Source organism: Sphaeramia orbicularis, chromosome 11 (genome assembly GCF_902148855.1).
Source record: "Sphaeramia orbicularis chromosome 11, fSphaOr1.1, whole genome shotgun sequence".
In the NCBI taxonomy this organism is placed as follows: domain Eukaryota; kingdom Metazoa; phylum Chordata; class Actinopteri; order Kurtiformes; family Apogonidae; genus Sphaeramia; species Sphaeramia orbicularis.
The window spans coordinates 35,897,136-35,923,156 of record NC_043967.1 but is presented as its reverse complement, the minus strand read 5'-3'; the positions used below and the strand labels follow the sequence as shown (position 1 = coordinate 35,923,156).

At 32.9% G+C, this 26,021-nt stretch overlaps 1 pseudogene; it reads left to right on the top strand.

The window, feature by feature from the left end:
* Positions 1–22,601, top strand: part of LOC115428157 (protein lin-28 homolog A-like) — a 56,456-nt pseudogene extending 33,855 nt beyond the window's left edge.
* The last annotated feature ends 3,420 nt before the right edge of the window (positions 22,602–26,021 follow it).

Genomic DNA, 26,021 nt, shown 5'->3' with positions numbered 1-26,021 from the left:
TTCATTAGAATGTTCCTCATGCCATTCTTTAACAGTTCTAGCTGTATGGATTGGGGCATTATCATCTTGAGGTGAAGGTGTTTCCATTATTTTGTCCAACCCCTGTAGATGTTCATAAAAGCTGAAATTAAAGTTGAGGGTTATTTTATCAGAAAAGGAGAAAACTGAAGAAAAAGTGACATTTTCAAGTGTTTCCATCCACTGTCATTGATCCAACTCTATGGGTTTTACTGATGAATCAATGTTGTAGTAGATGACAGTGTTTCCATGTTCACTACGGAGCCTCTGAACGTCTAAATGTTTCATATCTGATGACCATAAAAAGAAGAAAAACTGCATTTTACACCAATTATTTACACTTATTAATAGGATCAGTTGTTCAGAAGTTATTAAACATTTTACATCAGTAAACAGTTTTGGTCCACAGTGGATGTTTGGGTCTTTATGGGTTAATACCACTATGCTTTTCATGATGCACTCATATTCCACCAAAATAACTCCTCTCCCAATGTTATTTTGTAAATTCAATGTAGTATCCTGGCCTCAGAACTAGCCAAATAACGCTTGTAGAAAAAAATGTGGAGGGTATTTGACCTTTCTTCAGTAGTGACACAGTGCTAACAAAGTGTGGACATACGGTCGTGGAAAAAAATTATTAGACCATCAAAAGTCATCAGAAACAATGGTTATGCAATCCAGTACTAACTCCTGTGTGTATCATGTGACTAAAACAGACAGAAAAGAAAACATGGAATGCCTAAAAGCACTGTTTTTGTCAGTACAATGCCATAGATATTGATGTAAGAACTGAAGGGATTTGGGTTATTATCAAGAAAACATGTTAAATGAATAGATATCAGCTCTGAAATTAAACTACTATGAGCTATTTTTGTTGTTATCATTATATTTGTCCAAACAAATGTACCTTTAGTTGGACCAGCCATTAGAATGAACAAGAAATTGAAGAAAACAAAGGTGGTCTAATAATTTATTTCTTTACTTTATGTAAAATTTATTTCTTTACTTTATGTAAAATCATCTATATTCAATTTTAATGAATGTTGCTGGCAAAAACCTACAACTTATTTGTCAAATAGGTTTGTCTTTTTTGCAGATTTTTATTTTTATTTAGCTTTTTTTCAGTGTAAATCAATATTTTTCCTGTATTTAATTTACTAATCATGTAAATGTTCATAAAAGCTCAGAGTAAATACAAAGGTTATTATATCAAAACACAGAAAACTGTAGAAAAAGTCACTTATTTTGCAAAATATATCATTAACTGAACATACAGTCGTGAAAAAAATTATTAGACCATCAAAAGTCATCAAAAACAATGGTTATGCAATCCTGTACTAACTCCTGTGTGTATCATGTGACTAAAACAGACAGAAAAGAAAACATGGAATGCCTAAAAGCAGTGTTTTTGTCAGTACAATGCCATAGATATTGATGGAAGAACTGAAGTGATTTTGGTTATTATCCAGAAAACATGGAAAATGGATAGATATCTGCTCTGAAATTATACTCTTATGAGCTATTTTTGTTGTTATCATCATATTTGTCCAAACAAATGTACCTTTAGTTGTACCAGGCATTAAAATGAACAAGAAATTGAAGAAAACAAAAGGGTGGTCTAATAATTTTTTCCGCAACTGTACATCCGGCAACGTAAGACTCCATATTTACAATGATTTTGTCTCTTTTGTTTAACTTCTGATGATCTGTGGTAAATGTTTATGCTACACATCTATAAAATCCAGTCCAATGTTTTACAAAAAGTGAAAAGTCGCCTTAAATCTTCCCTGAAAGGAAAAATAATGTGGTATTTCAAGAATCAGACATAGATCATATGTCACGGCTGAAGATGACTGATAGTGTAGAAAACTCAGTGCGGTCATGTCTGAAATATTACTGGTGGTTGAAGTGAACCGGGTCTTTTCTGTAATGAGTCCCATCCCCCTGTTTGTCCGAGGTCATCCTGGTGGTATTCACCAGCCACAAACAGCAATTACTTCATGTTCGTTTTATCCACCGAGCTGCAGGAAATGCACATGGGAAGACATATTGACCGAAAAAACCACAGCTCTTAAAGGCTCTGTTTAATGCATTTGGTATATATGATATTAATCATATTAATAAAAGGCTTATTATTAAATTTAGCAGGTTTTTACCACAATGTTTTAATCCTAACGGTGTGTATCGACCGTTTTTGTGCATTTGATGACTGTTGTGCAATGACTGAAGGCTGAGCTTAGATGTAAGATTATATGGTTTTAAATTTGCGGATTATTTGAATGAATAATTCCTGTTGAGATTAATAAATAAGTGAAGAGAAGGATGTAAATGATGAAAAATTATTAAAATAGTGTAAAACTGTGAGAACAACAAAAAAATTATATAAATTTAATAAAAAGTTAAAAACTGGCATAAATTTACAATAATGATGTAAATGATGACAATTACAGAAACACACAAAACAAACACAAAAAAAAAATGTAATTGCATTTAAAAATAAGCACAAAAATGATGTCAACAATGAACAATGAAATGGATAACAAAAACAATGACAAAAAAACATACATGCTTGTAAAGGATGAAAAAATGTGACAGAAAAACTAACTAATGAGGAAAAATAATTAAAATAATGTAAAAACATGAAAACAAACAAATGACATAAATAGAAAGATGTGAAAACAATACAAATGGACAAAAATTACATACATTTGAAGAATGATAGAAGTAAGTGAAAACAGAAAAATGTAGAAAATGATGAGAAATGATGAAAAAACAATAATTACAAAAAATGATGAAAATGACATAAATGATAAAAACGGAAAAGCAAAACAATTATAATGTCTAAAGACTGAGCTTAGAGTAGATGCAGGATGATACGGTTTTTAGTGGAGCTCCTGGTCGTGCATTTGTGTTTAGAGTTTTAACATTGAGCGTACATTTCAGGAAATGTTTATTTGTTTATTTATTTGTATAGTTTTATTTATGGATTTTCAACAGCATAACATGGATGCATCATACAATGTGTACATTTTTTGCTGTCCTTCTTAACATAAGTCCCCACACCCAAATTAGATATAAACATAAACATGTAAATATATATACCAAAAGACATCAGGAATATGAACAGGAGGCACATAGCATTCACACAAATTCTATATGTGAAAACGTAGCAAAAGCAAATATAAAAATTTTATAAATAAAATAACATTAAATAAATAACAATTATAAAACATTCCATAAAATGTTTCATAGCAAATAAACAATAAACTATAAATGAATGTTCAACACTTATGCTCTTAGTTGTCTGTTATTGTCTTCTCTCTGGGTGTATATTGGCTGAAACAGACCTCTGGTCAGTGTCCTCCTATGCAGTGGTCAGTTTGAGGCTTGACCAGATGGACTCATTTGGGACTGCATGCTGCTGGAGGGGCTCAGAGGGCAGATGGGGGTTGGGGGTTGAAATGCTTTGGTGGTTTTGTTGGAAACACATGCATGTGTGATCCAGCAGCAGGAGGAAACCCTGTCAAAGAGGAGTGATGTTTTAACAGATCTGACATCAGAACTGTCATATACACAATATATACACTCAGATACAGAACTACATGTATATGATAGAGGTGAGGATTCATGGACGAAGTGTTTACAGGGTTTTTTAATCACTAATGCTTGTGTTCTTTAGATATAAATTTAAAACTAAAGTCATCTATTGATCTAAAATGTTTAATAATCACTAATCCTATTGATACATGTAAATAATTCAGGTAAAATGCAGTTTTTCTGCTTTTCGTCATCATCAGATATGATCCGTTTGGACGTTCAGAGGCTCTGTAAGTGAATGTGGAAACACCGTCATCTTCTACAACATTGATTCACCAGTTAAACCCATGGAGTTTGAAAAAAAAGCAGTAGTTGGAGACTCCTCTTTTAAGTTCAGCTAATGATATATTTAGCAAAATAAGTGACTTTTTCTTCAGTTTTCTCTGTTTTGATATAATAACCTTTGTATTTACTTTGAGCTTTTATGAACATCTACATTCGTGGAAAAAATTATTTAGACCATCCTTGTTTTCTTCAATTTCTTGTTCATTGTAATGCCTGGTACAACTAAAGGTACATTAGTTTGGACAAATAAGGGGGCAAAAGAAGGGGACAATCACATTAGTAACACTTTTGGATCTTAAAAATACCCACAAAACCTTTTATTCTCTGAAATTCAACAAAGGCCATAAAATATAGCAGGTATTTTAGGTCTGGAAGATGTGGAGTTTGTCATTTTTTCCACTGAGTTTTAGCCTAAACTTAAATGTTAACAAAGAAATGACTTCAATGGATGCATAGGATCTGCAAAAAAGACAAATAAGTTGTAGATTTTTCCAGCAACATTCATTAAATTTAATATGGATGATTTTACATACAGTCGCAGAAAATTCTATTAGACCATCCCTTGTTTTCTTTAATTTCTTGTTCATTTTAATGCCTGGTACAACTAAAGGTACATTTGTTTGGAGAAATATAATGATAACAACAAAAATAGCTCATAAGAGTATAATTTCAGAGCTGATATCTATCCATTTAACATGTTTTCTTGATAATAACCAAAATCCCTTCAGTTCTTCCATCAATATCTATGGCATTGTACTGACAAAAACAGTGCTTTTAGGCATTCCATGTTTTCTTTTCTGTCTTTTTTAGTCACATGATACACACAGGAGTTAGTACTGGATTGTATAACCATTGTTTTTGATGACTTTTAATGTTCTAATAATTTTTTTCACGACTGTATGTTCAGTTAATGATATATTTTGCAAAATAAGTGACTTTTTCTACAGTTTTTTTCTGTTTTGATATAATAACCTTTGTATTTACTCTGAGCTTTTATGAACATTTACATGATTAGTAAATTAAATACAAGAAAAATATTGATTTACACTGAAAAAAAAGCTAAATAAAGAGAATAACATCATAAGAAATGATAATAAATAATTCAGGAATGGGGTTAAATGTTGCCACAATAGCTCTAGATCTTCAAGGGTGAAAGCAGCAACAGTATTTTTATTGCCAAATACAGTTTAAAGTAAAATATTTATTTATTGCAATAAATTCGAGGTAAATTACACTGGGTTACAAAAAAATGTTTTTTGCAAGTTGTCTAGGTTTTTTCAACTGAATTAGGACCATTTTGCACCGCTAAATCCAAAAATGACATCTGTTTTTCTCAATCAGGTCAGGGTTTTTTTTGCTAATTTGATTTTGAAAAATTTGATCTTCTCACAAAATTGATTACATTTTTGTGACTTTATCAGTTGATTTTTTATATAGTTCTCACCCAAAATAGGTTTTAAGAGAAAAAAAATCATTTTCTAACAGGATGTATTTATTATTTAGTATGTATTCACCGCAGATGTAGCAGAATACGTCAGGCTTATTTTTGCAACATCTTCTAGTCAAAGCCATTTCATTCACCTGTAATATTAAAAAAAAAAACATTAATCATAAATTGGCAAAAGTAAAATCTTCAGAAGTCGTTTATTGCAAGAAATATGAAAGAATTTTGTATCATATGATGTGAAAATGCCCATAAATGTAAGCAAAAATGTTAAAAAGCCAATATGTAGCATAGTTCAGAAAGTTGACCTGATTGAGCAAAATTAATGTGGTTTTTGGATTCAGCACACCAAAATTATCCTAAATCAGCTCAAAAAACTTAATAAATTTGTTGTTGACCAGTGTTATGAATGATAAAATAAATGACTAAGCCTGTTTGTATTTTAACATTACAAAAGCTGCCCTGGATGAACAATAAACATGATCAGACTGAAAACTGAGTCAGAAATAGTCTGTGTTGTGCCTTTTTAAACAGTTAAAGGCTCAGTATGTTAGATGTGTGGATGCATTTGTGATGGATCCTGTTGTTTTTATTAATATTAGCGAACTCCATTTTTAATCTAACATTAACAGTTGCACACTTTGGCTCCTGTAGAGAGAATTCTTTAGAAATTATATTGGTTAATGTGCACAAAACAGACTCCAACACACGTCACATAAGCACAAAAGGGCTTATTAATGTCACATACTGAGCCTTGTTTGTGACGCTGACATCCTTGCATTCTTCAAACCTCATGCATCACTTTTTTTTTTTTTTTCATTACAGAGCAAACTGCACATGGAGGGTTTCCGCAGCCTCAGAGAAGGTGAAGCTGTCGAATTCACATTTAAGAAGTCGTCTAAAGGGCTGGAGTCTCTCAGGGTGACAGGGGCCCGATGGAGCAGCGTGTTTGGGAAGTGAAAGAAGACCCAAAAGTGCACAGAAACGGCGCTCCAAGGCTGACAGGTAAGTTTGAGGACATGCATAAGGAGTGGTGCACGTCACAGTGAATCTAACCTGGGTTCTTTGCTTCTTCTTATCCGCTCTCACTCATGTTTCCTGTCTTTATTATGTCAAATAAAAAGGAAAAATATAGTTAACTCATACACTGCAAAAATCAAAGTCTTACCAAGTGTATTCTTCTCATTTCTAGTTCAAATTTACATTACATTTATGCATTTGGCAGATGCTTTTTCCCAAAGCGACTTACAGTGGAAAAATAAAAGAAAAATGCAAGAATAGATTAACCCTTTCATGCATAGGTCACTACAGTGGACACTTATTCTCCAGCTGTTCTCTTGTATAGTAATGGGTTTTGTTGTTTTAGTTCCATATCAGCCAACACAGTGGACACTTACTCATACCCTGACATTCAGACCATTACTGTAACTTTGCTGTTCTTGATAAACCTGATCTGCACTAACATGTTTTAGTGTAAATCAGTTGTTATTTGTTAGACAAGAAGGCTTTTTTTGCATATTATCTCCATGAAGTGAGTAAATACTAGCATTAGAATATGATAAATGTGAGAAGACATCAGATTAGCTGCATTAAAAATGTTTTTACTTCATTGTTTTCATATCACTTTCTGATATTGGGTTTTAAACACGTTTCTTTACTTCAAAAATTAAATGCATGGATATTTTTGTAACTCCATAAGAAAAAAAAAAAAAAGCCTCGATCGCATTGTTTTTTTCATGCCTAAGGAGGAATAAAAACACTCAACAAAATAATCTTGGCTAAGGTTCTCACAATTCATGCGTGAAAGGGTTAAAAACATAAAACAGCTGTACAATTAAAACAGTGTCGTACAGAAAATAAAAAGCAAATAATATCTCATCACACTTAAAATAAGACATAATCACCTAAAGAGTAACACTTCAGTGAGATATAAGAACTTATTTTTAGACAATAGATCTGGAAAATCTTAATTCAAGAAATCTTACCAAGGTAATTTTCACTTGGTCCACTGGCAGATTTTTTTTGCTTGAATTAACCACAAAAAAAAAACAAAAAAAACCTTGAATTAAGCAAAAAAAAATCTGCCAATGGAACAAGTGAAAATTATCTTGGTAAGATTTCTTGAATTAAGATTTTCCAGATCTATTGTCTAAAAATAAGTTCTTATATCTCACTGAAAAGTTACTCTTTGTGTGATTCTGTCTTATTTTAAGTGTGATGAGATATTTTGACTAGAAATGAAAAAAAAACAAAACAAAACACTTGGTAAGATTTAGATTTTTGCAGTCTAAAGACCCAGTGTTACTTTATGTCAATTCCCATATTATTTTTTTTCTGTCTATTTAACCATTCTTAAGTGATTTATCACCATTTATTATTATATTATCCTCTGTATTTTGTGTTTTTTTAAGTGTATATCAGGTATTTTCCTAGATTTAATTCACTGATCATGTAGATGTTCATTAAAACTCAGATTAAAATTGAAGGTTGTTATATCAGAAACAGAGAAAACTGAGGGAAAAATGAGTTTTTCAGCAAAGATATCAAGAACTACATGTAAAAACAAGCATCTCCATCTAGTGTCATTGATCCAACTCCATGGGTTTTACTGGTGAATCCATATTGTAGAAGATGACAGTGTTTCCATGGTAACTACGGAGCCTCTGAACGTCCAAACGAGTCATATCTGATGACCATGAAAAGATGACAAACTGTATTTTATACCAATTATTGACATGTATTGATAGAATTCACTGAACAATAGTTATTAAACATTTTAGATCAGTAGATGGTTTCAGTCACTAGGGGATGTTTGGGTCTTTATGGGTTAAACACCAGAATTTTGGATTGGTGTTGTTACGTTGAGGCTATGGAACAGTTGAGAGTTGCTCTTTTCTACCACAGTCCCCAAATGTCAAACACAAAACAAACAAAATACCTTTCTCCCAGACACAAACTGCATCACAAAATGTTCGGGGTTAGGGTTAGGGTAAAGACAACGACGGAATTCAGCTGAAAAATTGATATTCTCTGTGATTTTAAAGTAGAAAAAACTACACCTAACCCTTGAAGTCAGCACTCTGGGCAGAGAGTGCCCTGAGAACTCCACAACACCCTAACCCTAACCCTGTTGTGTTCTGGTCACTCACTCCATATCTAAGCTAACGTTAGTGAGTGTTGTTCACTGTTGCAGCTATAGAGGAGCAGAGCAGAGGAACTACAGTATCATTTATTCTATTAATTTTTTTTTTATTTTTTTTTGTTATTAGATCATAAATGAGTGGGCTAACATACATACACAAATACAGTTGCGTAAAAAATTATTAGACCATCAAAAGTCATCAAAAACAATGGTTATGCAATCAAGTACTAACTCCTGTGTGTATCATGTGACTAAAACAGATAGAAAAGAAAACATGGAATGAATAAAAGCACTGTTTTTGTCAGTACAATGCCATAGATATTGATGGAAGAACTGAAGGGATTTTGGTTATTATCAAGAAAACATGTTAAATGGATAGATATCAGCTCTGAAATTAAACTACTATGAACTATTTTTGTTGTTATTATTATATTTGTCCAAACAAATGTACCTTTAGTTGTACCAGGCATTAAAATGAACAAGAAATTGAAGAAAACAAAGGTGGTCTAATAATTTATTTCACGACTTTATGTAAAATCATCTATATTAAATTTTAATGAATGTTGCTGGAAAAAACCTACAACTTATTTGTCAGGTTTGTCTTTTTTTGCAGATTTTATGCTTCTATCGAAGTCATTACTTTGTTAACATTTAAGTTTAGGCTAAAACTCAGTGAAAAAATGGTAAACTCCACATCTCCCAGACCTAAAATACCTGCTATATTTCATGGCCTTTGTTGAATTTCAGAGAATAAAAGGTTTTGTGGGTATTTTTAAGATCCAAAAGTGTTATTAATGTGATTGTCCCCCTTCTTCATTAATCACAGGCAACGGTAAAAATAACCCCACAACTTCCTGTCTCTAAATACCATCTAGGTTATTTTGCATCCACACGTTCTCCCTCTTTGTCTGTTTTTTCCAAAAATAAATGTTGTATTCAGCAGAGGAAAGCATCCTATCCATTTAATTGATAACAGATGTAGGAGCCTGAGAGGGGTCAGAGGTCGCTAGCGCCATAGCAACAATGGGGTGCAATGTGTAAATGAGGTGGAGGACAGGGTGGGAGGAGGGGCAGCGTAGGGAGTGGGGGGGGTCAGGGGTCGGAGGTCAGCATAGTGCTGAAACAAAGGAGCTACCTCTCCCACTCTGGGCTGATCAATACTGACCCTGAGGGGGCATGAGGAGGAGGAGGAGGAGGAGGAAGGAAGGAAGTGGAGGTTAGCTGTGAGATGGTCCCGCACATAAATGGGTTTTATCACTGACTGAAGTAGAAATGGAGGATATGGACAAAATGATTTATTTACAGTATGTGCAGTTTTTTTTTTTTTGTTTTTTTTTTTTTTAAATCAGGTTGAAAGACTTCATCTTCACATTCATCTACACCAGGGGTCTCAAACTCATTTTCTTTCAGGGGCCACATTCAGCCTGATTTTGATCTCAAGTGGGCCAGACCAATAAAATAATAGCAGCATAACTTATAAATAATCACAACTCCAAATTGTTGTCTTTGTTTTAGTGCAAAAAACCCCATTCAATTATGAAAATACACTCTTTTATAATCTACCCAAACAAAAAAAGATGTGACTAACTTGAAAAAACTGAAATTTCTTAAGAAAACTCTGTGCAATTTTAACAATATTATGCCCCAACTTATCATTTTTATATTTTCCTTATGGATCAGATCTACAAAGACACTAAACACTTAGTAACAATAAGAAAATAGATAACATTGTGCTGAATTTTCTTTAGACATTTCAGGATGTTCACATTTGTTCAGGTTATTCACATTTTATTGTTACAGGATAGTTTGTAAATGTTAATATTTTCATAATTTAATGTTATTTTTTGCTCTAAAACTAAGACAAAAATGCGAAGTTGTCATTATTTATAGGCATAATGTAAAAAATTTTTTCACATCAATCTGAGAAGAAAATATGGAGTTATTATTTTTTGTGGGTTATTATGCTATTATTTTACTGTAGATCACATTGGTCTGTATGTGGAACCTGAACTAAAATGAGTTCGACTGCCTTGACTGTGGAATTTTTGCACTTTGCAAATTCATCCCACGGGCCACATGTTTGACACCCCTGATCTACACTGTTGACCGTAAAGATGGAATAAAATATTTTTCTTTCTTCATGAAATGATTGAGACAATGTGATTTATTCTTAACAGATAAAGTGTAACTGTGACTCAGTATGTGATCGTTACACCTGGTGAAAGATGATACTAATGTGTATAAAGTAGAATAAAAACAAGAATGTGTCTGAAAATGAAATTATTCCATTTTTATGGTCAACAGTGCAGTAACTGGAGTATTTTAATGATGGACGCCGTAGTCTGATGCTCCATTGTTTCCCCCATGTGCATCCACGCCTTGGTTAATAAAAAAGGGACCCACAACAGCAAATGATAGTTTTAGTTTTTCTGAATCAAAAAAGTGTACAATAAACTCAAGCACTGACATTAACATAAACAAAACAATGAAGCAGAGGAAAACAAAGAAATGTTGTATCCTCCATTCCAGTTTCGTGTCCACCTACAGTATATTACTAACTGATTTAATTTAATTTAATTTTTAATTTTAATGTCTTTATTGTCATTGTACAGGTACAATGAAATTAAAAAGTGCAATCGTCCTAGGTGCCATAAAAACAGTATAAATAATGTATATAAAAGAGTATAAAAACTAAAATATAAAAGGAAAACCCTGACGGCATAAATATCTTAAAAAAAAAAAAAAAGTAGCATAAAAAAGAGTGTTACTAAAAGTATAAAAGACACATAAAACATCATCATATACTCTGGACAACATTCAGCATTCCACACAATTAGTTAATGTCCAGCAGTATTCAGTGCAGTTATGGCCCTGGGATAAAAACTGTTTTTTAGTCGGTTTGTGCTGGCCTTTAGTGTCGGGAAACGTCTGCCAGAGGGTAAAAGTTCAAAAAGTGGAAAGCCAGGGTGGGTTGCATCTCTGATGAGACAGTGGGAACTGTAGAGGTCCTCCAGGGAAGGAGGATATCGAGCATCTGAAAGCATCTTGCTATTTTTTATCACTTTAGTCACTTTAACAAACTTGTTTATATTTTTTATCTCTTTATTTTTCTGTTGTATTGATGCATACTGTCTTGTGCTGCTGTACACACTTGGATTCCACCCTCGGGGGATCAGTAAAGTATATTTTATCTTAAAAAAAAATAAACATACATTACCAAGCATCAAGTAACAACAATTCCATTCCCTAATACATGAATTAAACAAAATTCCAGATATGTAAATCATAAACCCATCCTCATATGCCAAAATTCATAACATACATAACTGAATAATTCCTCAAATACACTAAGCATGCAAAGTAATGTTTTTACTTGCAAGTCCTTATCAATTTATGAAACCAAATGTGGAATTGTGATGAATCAAGGTCATTTAGGCTCCAACAATAATTGTTCTGAAAATATTAGCAATTCCTGTTCTGAATTATCCTGTTTTTCAGTGCATTTATTCTCCTCCGTGTTTGTTTGTGATGACGTCCTGTAAACTTATTTCATATCTCTGTATAGAAGAAAGCAAAACAAATGATAGACGATGTTACCATGAGGAGTGTGAGTCTGTTTTCAACTCAAGTTGTACTTTGGATTTTTAATATTTTCTAAAGTATTTATCCTGACAAAGATGTTTGAGCTCTAAAACTACTGAAAACATACCAGTGTTCATAGACTGGCTAATGGGATGACATATTTTTATGGACTAACCTGGATGTTAGCATGGCCTCAGTTCCCTTAATTATAAAAGAGTATTGTAGAAAATAAGCTCAGTTCAGCTCAGATCTCTTAAAAGGGCCATATTTTGCTAAACCCACTTTTATTAGTCTTTGGTTCATTTATTTGTGTATTTGGACCCTAATAGTTCAAAAAGTTTGAATTTGAATCCTCCAGGTGCTGCAAAGCTATCTTTATATTCATTCTGGCAAAACTGAGTGGATTTCTTTCTACAACCCATTTTAATTCCTGTTAAATTTGTTATGTCTGTAACTAGTTACATCACAACATTTGCACAAATAAGGTCAAGACTTTTGACGAACATTTCTCCAAGTACGACAAAATTGTTTATCAGCAGCAGCGGTTGTAGTCCATACTGAAAATATGTCCAAACTTTTAAGTCCTAAACTTGCATCATTTTGGGATAATGTATATTCAACAATTGTTAAGATATTGGGTTATGCAATCCCTAAATCCCTTGGTGATGTATTTCAGATGTATTATTGGAAATAATTGGAAATAATGTAATAATGTATGTAATGTAAAAATGATAGATATTTGTTTAAAATACTATTAGCAGCCTTTAAAAAGGCTATTACCAAAAAATGGTGCAGATTAGAACCACTTACAACTAACGACTGGCTACAAATTGTGAATGGAATATTTCAGATGGAGATTCTGACTCATAGATTGAGGACTCAAGAAGAGCAGTGTCATGATCAAAAGGAGAAATGGACAATTTTCATTTCAGCATCACATTACTAAAACCAATTGTTAGTCACAAAGATTTTTCTATGGTCAGTGTATCCTAAATGTCCCTTATGTTTGTATTATGCAGAAATCAAACATTAAAAATAAAGTAACAAAAGAAAATCTGTCCAAACTTTGAGGCGATTACCGAAAATGTACAGTTGTTGGTTGTATTAACAAACACAAGTGGCTGAATGGGACAGAGAAGCACAGGCAACAACCTGGAGGGGGCGGGGTGTGAAGTGGCTCATTTGCATTTAAAGCACTCAAAACGACCTTTCTGGTGTCATTACTCAGAAATAGGGTTGAAGATGGACCTGTGGAGTTGAATTAATGCAGAATTCAGACCCAAGCAGAGCATTTACAATTTATGTAGACCACAGGGAAATGCTTTAAAATGCGCAATTCCATTTAAAAAAAAAAAACAAAACCTAAATATCACTCCTTTAAAGCTGCAGGAGCTGCAAATGCACTCCACCCTTCTGTAGCTCTCTCCTCCTTTTCCAAATGAAAAGACTAAATATAACAATACAATACTAGAAAATTAGACTACTGTTATTATTATTATTATTATTATATATTTTTGTATTATTACAACAATTATTATTTTCCTTCTCTCTTTCTCACTTTCATTCACACTCCCCTCTTCCCCTTTTCCCTATCACCCCTAACCAAGCTATGTTGTTTAGTTGCTCCATACATTTATTATCTTTTTCATTGTAATATGATGTTGTCATTGTTGTTGTTTGTCACTATGTTGTTGTTGTTGTTTTTGGTTTGTTTATTTGTTTGATTTTCCCTTTGTGTATGTGTTGTTGTTTTTCTTTCCACAATGTCTTGTTAACTATCACTAATAATAATTAAAAAAAAAAGACTAAATATAAATATAGAAAACCCAACATCCATCCCTTACGATGACCCTTAAAGGCATCTGTTAGACCCAATATTTATTGTGTTGGTCCACAGGTGTAAACTGTCATAAAATACAAGTAAAGTTGGTTCTAAGCTACTGTAGAAACATAGCAGGAAGACAACCCCCTCCTTCTGCACATACAAATGTTTCCTCCTAAGGGAACAAAAACACAACACTTTTTTTATTTTCAGATGATTCCACACTAATGAAAACATAATTATGAAGATGTTTTCAAATCCCCCAAAATCTTACACATCGTACATAAACCTTACTTCAGAAAAAAACATTTTTTCTTCATTTCTGCAGTGATTTATCACCATGAATGCACACATGTACACATTCACTGTCAGTGTTGTCTTCATTTTTCAGCCCCTGAGGTTACTCCAATGTGGATGTGAAATGATGTGAAATATTGACTACATTGTTCTGTGGATAATTCAACTAGCAGACATAAATCTTGTTACAGTTCTATACTTTATATAGCTAACATATATGTCCATGAAAAAATAAATATATGTACACTGCACGTCACGTATAAACCAATATTATTAGGAGTTAAATGTAAAAGTGCCTACGTTATAAGGTGAATATTTGACTTGTGCATTTTTGGTGCAAAGAAAGGAAAAGGGTTAAAATTTCTTAACAATATATAATGAAAGAATAGAGATACTTACATCATACACTGTAAGAAAATCTGTAATTTAACAGAATTTTTACTGTTTATTTTACAGATTTTTCTTGTATTTTTAAGATACAGGAAAATATCAATGAAATGATAAAAATAGACTGTGATTTTACATGTCAAATGTAAAATAACATGGAAAAACATGTAACTGTGAATAACCATAAAATTTCATTTTTTTTAAAGAAATTTTTTCTTTTATCACAGAAAAATACAGTTAAAATACATTTGCAAATGTATCGTAATTTCACAAATATTTCTTTTCTATTTATGCAATTAAACTGTTAATTTAAAGTTTAATACCGTAAAATTAAAAAAAATTTAAAAAAAAATTAAAACCAGATAAAATTACTGACAATTAACTGTAAAAGAAGTATTTGTTCTATAAGTTTAACCAGACTTGTTTGTTAATTGACAAATATCTTGTGTAATTATGGGAGGTTTCACAACAAAAATGTTGAATAAATGTATTTTTGTGAATGTATAACATGTATAAGCACTGATAAACTGTTCAAATACAGTTTTTATCAGTGGATTGTACAACTGAGTCTCACTGAAAATTATTTATATATATATTTATAGGTAATTTTAATACATGAAAAAATTCTTTATTAAAGTTAAAAAGTCAAAAAAAATATGCAAAATCTTGTGTAAAGTTAGGACAAAAAACTGTATTTTAATTATGGAACATTACCGTATTTTTATGAGATGATTATTTTCTGTTATTTACCTGTATTTTTTCAGCACCCCTGCTGCTGGAATATTAGTTTTTTTCCTTTTTTTTTTTTTTTTTTTTACAGTTTATATTTGTGAGACAATAATAACTATTTCATCACATGAAAAATATCAGCCTATGCAGCACATATTTACCATGGAGAACAAGCTGTTGCATTATAGTTGAGTGCATTATAAAGTGTGAGTTGTCATATCTGAATTTCAGTTATATACAAAACACATACATATAAAGAACATACAATTAACACACTTGGTAACTGAAAAAGGAAGAAGCTGAAGACAGAGGCTTATTTCTGCTTCTCCTACTCCCATCTTTTGAATTACCTGAAGTTGCCACAAACAAAACATTAACACAAATTCGTCTACATTCAGTTTCTTAAGTCACTTAGAGATCATTGTACTTTCATAGCCCTCGAGAATTTAATAAATTAAAGCTTTTTTAAAACTCGACAACGAGCCACACGATTTCACTTCATCCTTCAGTCGGTTCCATAATTTGACACCAATCACAGAAACACAGCGATACTTAACATTTGTTTTTGCTTTACATGTTTCAAACACAAACATCTGCTATTTGTTTATTTGTATCTTTACACTGAAAATCACCAGATCACAAGACAAAGGCCCTTCTCTATCAGTTTTCTAATCTGGAAACAGAGGGTAAAAGCCAATAGAAAATCAGATTGCCCATATGCCAAAAAATCAATAGTTTTTGCATGCCTGTTTAAACGGTCAGTCATCCTTTGTGTCACACAGCACTGCCTTATTTTACCCCCACCTCATGAATTCCCAAATAGGATTTCACTTCGCTGCTGATTGTCAGTTGTGCAGGTGGATGTGGATTATTGTCACTATATGGTAAACTGACAGTGAGGCGGCTTGTGCTTATTGAACAGTAAAAAAAAGTCTAATATATGCAGATATTACCCAGAGAAAGAAATCCTGTGAATTGGAATTAAAAGTGATTTATATGTGAACAGATCTATCACTTTTCAGTCTTGTCATATATGTTAAACACAGATGCAGCTAAGCATATTAACTAGTGTTTTTAATGAATCTGTAAGAAATAAACCTGTTTAAATCATCTTTCACACCGATTGTGTTTTAAGTCTTTGCATTTGATTCTGATTGGCTGACTTGCATTAAAATTCACTTATTCTGCCATATTTGAGTTATTGTATTGAAGTATGGGGCAACACATATGTGAGTAACACAAAGCCATTGTTTTTATTACAGAAACGAGCAATAAGAGTAATGTGTAATGTTAATTTCAGGGAACATACAATTGAGTTGTTTATTAAATCAGGATTGTTTAATTAAAAACCCCTTTAGCCCTATCAGCCCGCCCATGGGCCGAAAAAATTATATTAATATTCATCTACTATAAAAATATAGTGAATCAAGACAATGAATGTCTTTTTTCAACTTTCGCTCAAAGTTTAGACCCTAATGTTAATAAAAGTACATCAAAAGTGTATTTTAGTGCAAACTTTAATGTTCAAACGTGATTTTTAATCTTTGTGGGGTGAAATATATGCTATTAAAAATCTCTGACATGAACAATTAATTTATGCATATCATCGTCAATCCAGCCAAAAAAAAACAGACGAGGATAAAAAATTCTAATTTCTCTTTTGGTTTGTTACAGTTTACTCAGGCATAGTAATAGATACAATGTTTTAGACAATGGGAATAGATTCTGTGAGGTCTCTAAATGTCCATAGACACCAAGAACATCCATATGAACCTTATTATTGTGAAGTAATTCTTCATTTACTTTGGGTATGTCTGTTTAGGGGTTTTTCCCCTGAAAATATGGTCAGGGTTAAACAGGTTAAGTTTACAGAGTTAGCTGAATTCAGGACATTGTTGTTTGTGTTCAGAGCGAGAAATGGACTTTTGCTGCAAATTTGCAGAGATTATTTGTTTTAGTATCACAGGATGAAAAACATAGAAGGAGGTTTAATTTTAAACAGCAAAGGGTTCGGACTAATGTAAAGAAAATGTGTATTTGTGTTGTGGGTGTCAGAATATGGAATTCTTTGGTGAGAAGAGAAGAGCTGTACAAATATTTTTCAGTTGAAGAGGTTGTATAAGGAGAGAATAGAGAAGCTTTATAAAAGCATGTAATGAAATAATTTTACTTGAATTTTGGATTTGTTTTATTTGCGTTGACTATCATGTAAACTGTTTACTGTAATATCGGCAACTTATCTGATATAAGCAGATGTTTCAAGAAAGGGGTGGATATTATAAGTTTTCTTCATCCTGCTCCTTTCCAATCATTTAGAATGGAATGAACAAATAAAATAAAAATGAAAAAACATGGTAAATACAGTCACACACCTATAATTGGATTACATTAGTTCTACTGCACCAAATAAGTCATTAAAAATCTCAGATTTATACCCTGCAACAAGAACAAAGACCATATAGTTGTGTAAGACGGTGTGACTGTGGTCAGCAAGGACATGATGGGAGACGGACACATGGATTGGTCTTGTGGAAAAAATCTGCACAATATAAAGAATATGCATTGAAAACCCAACCAGCTCCTAAGATTTACATTTGTAGCTTGAGTTGTTGCTGCTGCCCAACTTCTCAATGTATAAAGATCCACAGTTTCCAGCATAGTCGCAGAAAAAATTATTAGACCACCAAAAGTCATCAAAAACAATGGTTATGCAAACAAGTGCTAACTCCTGTGTGTATCATGTGACTAAAACAGACAGAAAAGAAAACATGGAATGTCTAAAAGCACTGTTTTTGTCAGTACAATGCCATAGATATTGATATAAGAACTGAAGTGATTTTGGTTATTATCAAGAAAACATGTTAAATGGATAGATATGAGCAGTTAAATTAAACTCTTATGACTTATTTTTGTTGTTATCATTATATTTGTCCAAACAAATGTACCTTTAGTTGTACCAGCCATTAAAATTAACAAGAAATTGAAGAAAACAAGGGTGGTCCAATAATTTTTTCCACGACTACTGTAGTCAGTGGTTGGTCTGAGCATTTATATCAGTTTTGTGTAGCAAAACAAAAATTGTGTGGACAGATTTTTTTATATATATACCAAGTGGGAAAATATGCATTTAGATGTGATTATGTTTGCGCTCAGTTCACAGCAAATTACCAAGAAAAAAACCCCAAAACAACTCAGATTTAGAAGTGTTAGATAACTGATCTTATTTTAAGTGTTCATACATCTGTAGACATGGTTATTTCTAGATTTAACTTAGATCTTAATTCAAGAAATCTTGTCAAGTGAAATTCTCTTGCTGCATGGACAGATAATTTGCTTGTTTTGAGTACCTTTTTCCTCAGATTTAGTGTTTTTATCTTGTTTTTAGACACCCCTTTTTTGCAGTGTATGGATGAATGGTTGAAAGAGATGGACAGAGGAAGAGGTTTGAAAAAGAAAAGGGAGACACTGAAATTAATAAGTCAATAAGTCCAGTCCAGTTCCTGTTTTCACACCAGGTCTGCAGTATAAAACCTCTCTCATGTGTCCTAGAGTTAAAGAAATCATGATAGAAATCTGATCGACTATTGCCTCAACTATGACATAAGATTCTGTAGCATTGTCCTTACTTCTGGTGTTCACTTTCCAGTGTTTAACAGCCCTGTGCTAGCCGAACTGAGTGCAAATGTAACTGAATCCTAGTTAAGTAACTACACAATTAGGCTAATGGTGACATCCAGACAAATGTAAATAGTCATCTCAGTCTTTGGGCATGCTGCGTCTGTGTGGTACTTAGCAACCACTCTGCTAAATGTCACTGAAGAAGTACAAAAAATATATTCATTATATTGGTATATTATTGTATCACTGTAAATTGTGGCTTTTTGGGAGTTACTGCTTTAGTATTCCTTCTGTGCAAAAATGTAGTTTGTTTTAAGCAGAGGTGGGAAGAGTTTTTAAGTGTCCTTGAGTATGTATTTTCCTTGAGTATATAGAAAACAGGCACTAAAATCTTTTGAAAACGTATGTATTTACAGGAGTGATGTTAATGTTCATTATTTTCCCTATAATAATAATAATAATAATAATAATAATAATAATAATAATATACGTAACTAAATATAAGAGCTTATACTTTTAACTTGTACTGTGGTAAAAAGAGAATCAGTACTTTAATTTTTACCTCAACACTGATACTTTTTTTTATACAACTATCCGTACTTCTGCTCTGACTTGTGTAGCCTCTGCTTTTGATCTTGTGCAGAAAATAGACTCAGATTATGTTTACATTTTCAGTCCAAATGTAGGAAATCTGTATTAAAATAGATTTTTGGGAGTACATTCTATGTAGAGTGTAGTACATATACTCAAACACTACTGAGTTAAACAGAGTGTATCCTTTATATCACAGGTGTCAAACATGCGGCCTGGGGGCCAAATCTGGCCCGCGGGATGAATTCGTGAAATGCAAAAATTACACTGAAGAAATGAACAATCAATGATGTTAAAATTATTTTAGGTCAATTCAATCTGAAGTGGGTAAAACCAGTAAAATATTATCATAAAAACCTATTTTAAAAAAAAAAAGTTATTTTTTCTCTTTGTTTCAGTGTAAACAAAGTAAAATTACACAAAAATGTTTACATTTACAGACTAGCCTTTTACAAAAAATGTGAAAAACCTGAACAAATAAGAACAGCCTGAAATGGCTCAAGAGAAATATGTGGAATTTTACCAATATTCTGCCTGTTATTAAATGTTTTGTGTATTCATAGATCCACTGTGACCTGTAAGTTGTGATGCACATGTATAAATGATAGACTGTGGTGTGATATTGTTAAAATTGCACTTATTTTTCTTCAGAATTTTCAGGTTACTCATATATTTTTATATTATGTTCAAGTATAGTTCGTAGATGTAAACATTTTCATTAAGAAGTTTTACTTTTTTCACTCAAAAACATAGAGAAACCTTTGGAGTTGATATTATTTATAAGTTCTTATCCTATTATTTTACTGGTTCGGCCCAGTTGAGATCAAATTGGGCTGAATGTGGCCCCTGAACTAAAACGAGTTTGACACCTCTGCTTTATATGGTCCCTTAAAGGCACTGACTCAGTCCTGTTGAAGTTCTTCTCCACTATATCTACAGTGGATCATCATAATCCACAGTCTGGACTATGCTGCCCTCTAGTGGTAGACTTTAATAATGTCACTTCAGTGCAGATGGTGTCCTTCAAGTCAAAGCCCTGTTTTCAATAAAAATAACTAAGAACATGCAAACTATTTAAGATAACAGTGTTGGTTTTTTTCATTGCTTATTTTATTTATTTGTGGAAATCTCATTTTCCATTGCTATTGTATAGTTAATTTATTTTAGATTACATATCTGAGCTTTCATGTCATGTGATCAGTAACAGCAAATCTATGATGAACTGCAGCACAACACTCATCAATAAAGACATGTCTAATTTTACTGGATTTTAGCACTTCCTCTATTTTATATTGATATTTTATGTAAAAATCACCCCTTTTTTCCCCAGCTTCATGTTATGATTTTATGTCATGTTTCGATGATCTTGTAATTACACTACTACTAAAGATAAACTTACACTTGTAATGTTTTAATGTGTTTGTCTTGAAAATATAATGAGTTAGAACAGCGATATATATGCTTTTGTATTCTCGCTGTTACAATTTGTGTTGAGGACATATTTGCTGTCTACATATTTGAAAAAGCTAATGTAGAGTTTTTAGAGTTTTTTTCCGTTTTTCCCTGAAAGCAATAAATAATTTTATTCTGATGTGACGAAATCAACCAGTTTATGATAATTGCATTAACCTGCCATGTTACTTTACATAAACTTGATTGTAAGCCAGTCAAGTTGGTAAACCTGAGCAGTTTGATATGTTATTTGACAAAATGCAATGAGATTAGCCACTGAAGCACAGGTGTCAAACATGCGGCCCGGGGGCCAAATCTGGCCCTCCAAAGGATTCAATCTGGCCCGTGAGATGAAAGTACAAAAATGAACCTGAACAGTCAAGTTTGTCCAAATCCTTTTGGTTCAGGTTCCACATACAGACCAATGTGATCTCCAGTAAAAATAGTAACATTACACTGTGAACATATTTACATTTATAAAACTATTCTTTCACAATAAAATGCAAATAAATACATAAATAAAAACAAAGATGAACAATCCAAAATGTGCAATTTGAACAATATTCTGCCTGTTACTAAATGTTTGGTGCATTTATGGGTCCACTGTGATCTGTAGTTGTGTTTATAATAAGAGATGTAATATTGTAGAAATTGTTCAAATTTTAGTTCCAAACTCCCAAATTTTAATGTTTATGTAACATTGTGTGTAATGTACATGTATAAATAATAAGTTGAGGCATAATATTGTTAAAATTGCACTAATTTTTCGAATGAAATTTCAGTTTTTTCCGGTTATTCACATCTTTTTTGTAAAATGTAAATATTTTCATAATTTAATTGGGGGTTTTTTATACTTAAACAAAAAGACAAACTTGGTTTTGTCATCATTTATAGGTTATTAAGTCATTATTTTACTGGTTTGGCCCGCTTGAGATCAAATTGGGCTAAATATGGAACTGAACCAAAATGAGTTTGACACCACTGCACTGAAGGAAGGCTGAGTTTATAAGGCAGAAATTAAACTTGGTAATCTCAAGGTAAATGTCATCTTCTGCATTTGTCCCTGGCTTCAACATTAATAAACTTGCATCTCTGAGCTCATCTTTGTGTCTTTTTTGTTACAGGTGCTATAACTGTGGAGCACCAGGTCATCACGCTAAAGAATGCCAGCTCCCCCCTCAGCCCAAAAAGTGCCATTTCTGTCAGAGTATTTCCCACATGGTGGCCAACTGTCCGGCCAAAGCACAGCAGCAGCAGCAGCGTTTGGCTGCAGCCTCTCAGGGAACAGCAGCGACCTCAGCGAGGGACGACGAAGAAGAGCAAAGCCATGGCACACTGTCTCAAAAGTCCGAGTGAAGGATTCAGGGAAATTGTCACGTCTTTCACTGGATTATGGACAGAACTACCTCAGGATTTATTTATTGCCAAAAAGAGACATTTTACACTCTCAAACTGATTTATTCAGTAGAGTGATGATAGACATATCTACTTTGAAAGTTTGATTTATTTTTTTTTTCCTGGGTTATTTTTCTGCCTTAGGTAAGTGTCTTAGCATTAGCAACAATCAGGAACAAAAGAACATGTACTCTAACCCAGTGAGTGTGTAGCGGTCACACATCACGTCCTTATTTGGACTGATCTGACTTAATGTGTGCCTCCTTTAACTGAGACCCTTTACGAAATTCAACTTTGTCAAATATTTTAGGCAAACAGGATGTGAAAATGTGAAAAGTGGTCGTGGGTTCACCAGAGCACTAGGACTGGTTTCAGTGACTTATGTAAACTGTAGATATTCAACCATACTCAGGTTATTTTGTTCATTTAATGCAAGGGTCTCAAACATGTGGCCCGGGGGCCAAATGCGGCCTGCCAAAGGTTCTAATCTGGCCCGTGGAATGAATTTGCAAAGCGCAAAAATTCCACAGTCAAGGCTGTTGAACTCATTTTAATTCAGGTTCCACATACAGACCAATATGATCCTAAGTAAAATATTAAAATGATCCTAAGTAAAATATTAAAATATTACATTATGCCTATAAATAATGACAACTTCAAATTTTTGTCTTTGTTTTAGTGCAAAAAATAACATTAAATTATGAAAATGTTTACATTTACAAACTATCCTGTAACAATAAAATGTGAATAACTGAAACAAATATGAACAACCTGAAATGTCTAAAGAAAATTAAGCACAATTTTAACAATTTTCTGCCTGTTACTAAGAGTTTAGTGTCTTTGTAGATCTGACCCATAATGCACATGTGTAAATGATAAGTTGAGGCTTATTATTGTTAAAATTGCTCTTATTTTTCTTAAGAAATTTCAGTTTTTTCAGGTTATTCACATTTTTTTTGTTTGGATAGTTTATAAGAGTAAGTATTTCCCTAATTTTGTGGGTTTCTTTTTTTCACTAAAACAAAGACAAAAATTTGGAGTTGTCATTATTTATAGATTATTATGCTATCATTTTACTGGTCCGACCCACTGGAGATCAGATCAGGCTGAATGTGGCCCCTGAAAGAAAATGAGTTTGAGACCCCTGGTTTAAAGGATTCCATCCGGCAGAATTTTCCTTTGATGGACATTATATGTTGACTATGGCCACACAAACAATCCACTGAACTATGTTGGCTGCAGTAGACATTTTACACAGCAGATGTGTTGACTTTATGAAACCAAATTATTTCACAATGTAGTTATTTATTCAGGGAACTGAGCCCTTTCTTCAATGGGACTTCATTCAGACAAAACAACCTCTGGTCTTCTTTTGAAGATCCCAAGGACATATCATGCTTACACTTTAGTTGAATCATCTTTGCCCATCTCAAGACCACTTTCTCAAAAAAAAAAAAAAGAAAGAAAGAAAAGAAATGTGGTGTAAGGCATGCTAGCGAACATTAACAATCTGCCTCAGTATGAAAACTTCAGAAATCTCCCCTCAGTCAAAGAAATTTAACCCTTTCATGCATGAATTATGAGAACCTTAATGAGTCAAAACACAGTCATGTCCCGTCAGAGAACGAACTTTAATTGATTGCCATTCCAACATTTATTTCAATATAAAGTAGCTCCTTGTTTTGGATAATCCCTTATGGTCCAACTAAAGCAAAAATGAATTTAAAAGTAAAAATGTGGGTCAAATTGTCGCGAAAATGTCCAGTCAGAGAGATTTTGAATAGCGTTTTTTGATCCTAATCAAGATATTTTTCCCAAGTGTTTTTATTCCTCTTTAGGCATGAAAAAAAAACAATGCAATTGAAAAATTTTTTATGAACCTATTTTTCATGGAGTGGCAAAAATATCCACTCAGCTGGACACCATGCATTTAATTTTTGAAGCAAATAAACATATGTTTACTGATACACTGTGTGAAAACTATGAAATAATTTTTTTTTTAAATGCTGCTAATCTGGTGTTTTGTCACATTTTAACATACTCTAATATTGGCTATTATTCACTTTATGGAGATAATATGAAAAAAAAAAAAACGCTTTTTGTTTAAGAAAAATGGTTAATTACAGTCTATTAACAATAACAAGCAATTGATTTACACTCAAACATGTTAGTGCAGATCAGATTTATCAAGAACAGCAAAGTTACAGTAATGGCATGAATTACAGTGTACGGGAGGATGCATAGGTGTCCACTGTGTTGGCTGAAATGGAACTAAAACAATAAAATCCATGAATATACAAGAGAACAGCTGTAGAATAGCTGTCTACTGTAGTGACCACTATGCATGAAAGGGTTAATGAATATCACCTCTACATATTAGCTACCTATACTGCATATGTATGGTTAGTTACAGTTGCTAACTTGCTAGTTATTTGCCACCTAGCTAAGTGTGCAAGCTACCTAATTCATGTGGTAGTGTTAGAAAGAAACGGGTCTTTTGGTGAAGCATAGTTGTTAATAAGTTATATATTTGCTCATGATAAACAATGACAAGACAGGTGGACTACAATGGAGTTTCTGTGTATCCAGTGTTGGCCTGGTCTTGGTCTCCACCCCTAAATGTATTTGCTTTGTCTTGGTCTTGATACAGTTCAGTCCTGACAGAGCAATAGTGTATAACACCAGCTATTGTTTGTTTAAGAGTAGCGTCAGTCAGCTAACATTAGCAAATCACCTGCTCCCAGCACAAAACATGGAAGCACCTGAACATGCATGAATGTGACATATTGTACCTTTAATGTTAGTTTCATACATTGTCTTGGAGTTGAGCTAAAGTCCCATTGAAGAACATGGAAGGTTCGGGGTTTATGACCCATACTGCAGCCAACCACCAGTAGGAGGTTGAGAGGTTTTGCCTCCACTTTTAGGGGCTGTCACCGTGTCAATCTTTACACAGTATATGGCAGGGGTGTCAAACTCATTTTAGTTCAGGGGCCACATTCAGCTAAATTTGATCTGAAGTGGGCCAGATCAGTAAAATAATATAATAAGATATTAATAATGTCAACTCCAAACTTTCCTCTATGTTTTAGAGTGAAACAAGTAAAGTTACATTACAAAAATGTTTACATCTACAAACTATCCTTTCAAACAATGTGAATAACATGAACAAACTGAATTAATAAGTGCAATTTTAACAATATTATGCTTCAGTTTATCATTTACAGACGTAATATTGTTAAAATTGCACTTACTTCTCTTAAGACATTTCAGGTTATTCACAGTTTTTGTGAAATTATACCTTGTTTTAGTGTAAATACATGAAAATGTTTACTTTTGAAAAGAGAAAAAATTGGAGTTGTGGGTGTTTATAGGTTATTACAATAGTATTTTACTGATCCAACCCACTTTAGATCATATTGGTCTGATTGTGGAACCTGAACTAAAACGATTAATATCTTAGTGTAATTTTTGCATTTCACACATTCATCCCAAGGGCAGGACTGGACCCTTTGGTAGGCCGGATATGGCCCCCAGGCCGCATGTTTGACACCTGTGGTCTATGGTGTTAGCCTTAAGATGCATCTGTCATTACTATCATATCTAAGAGCCGCTAACGCTTATCTAACTCCCAAGGTTAGACGTTTAGCTAGTGTTAGCTA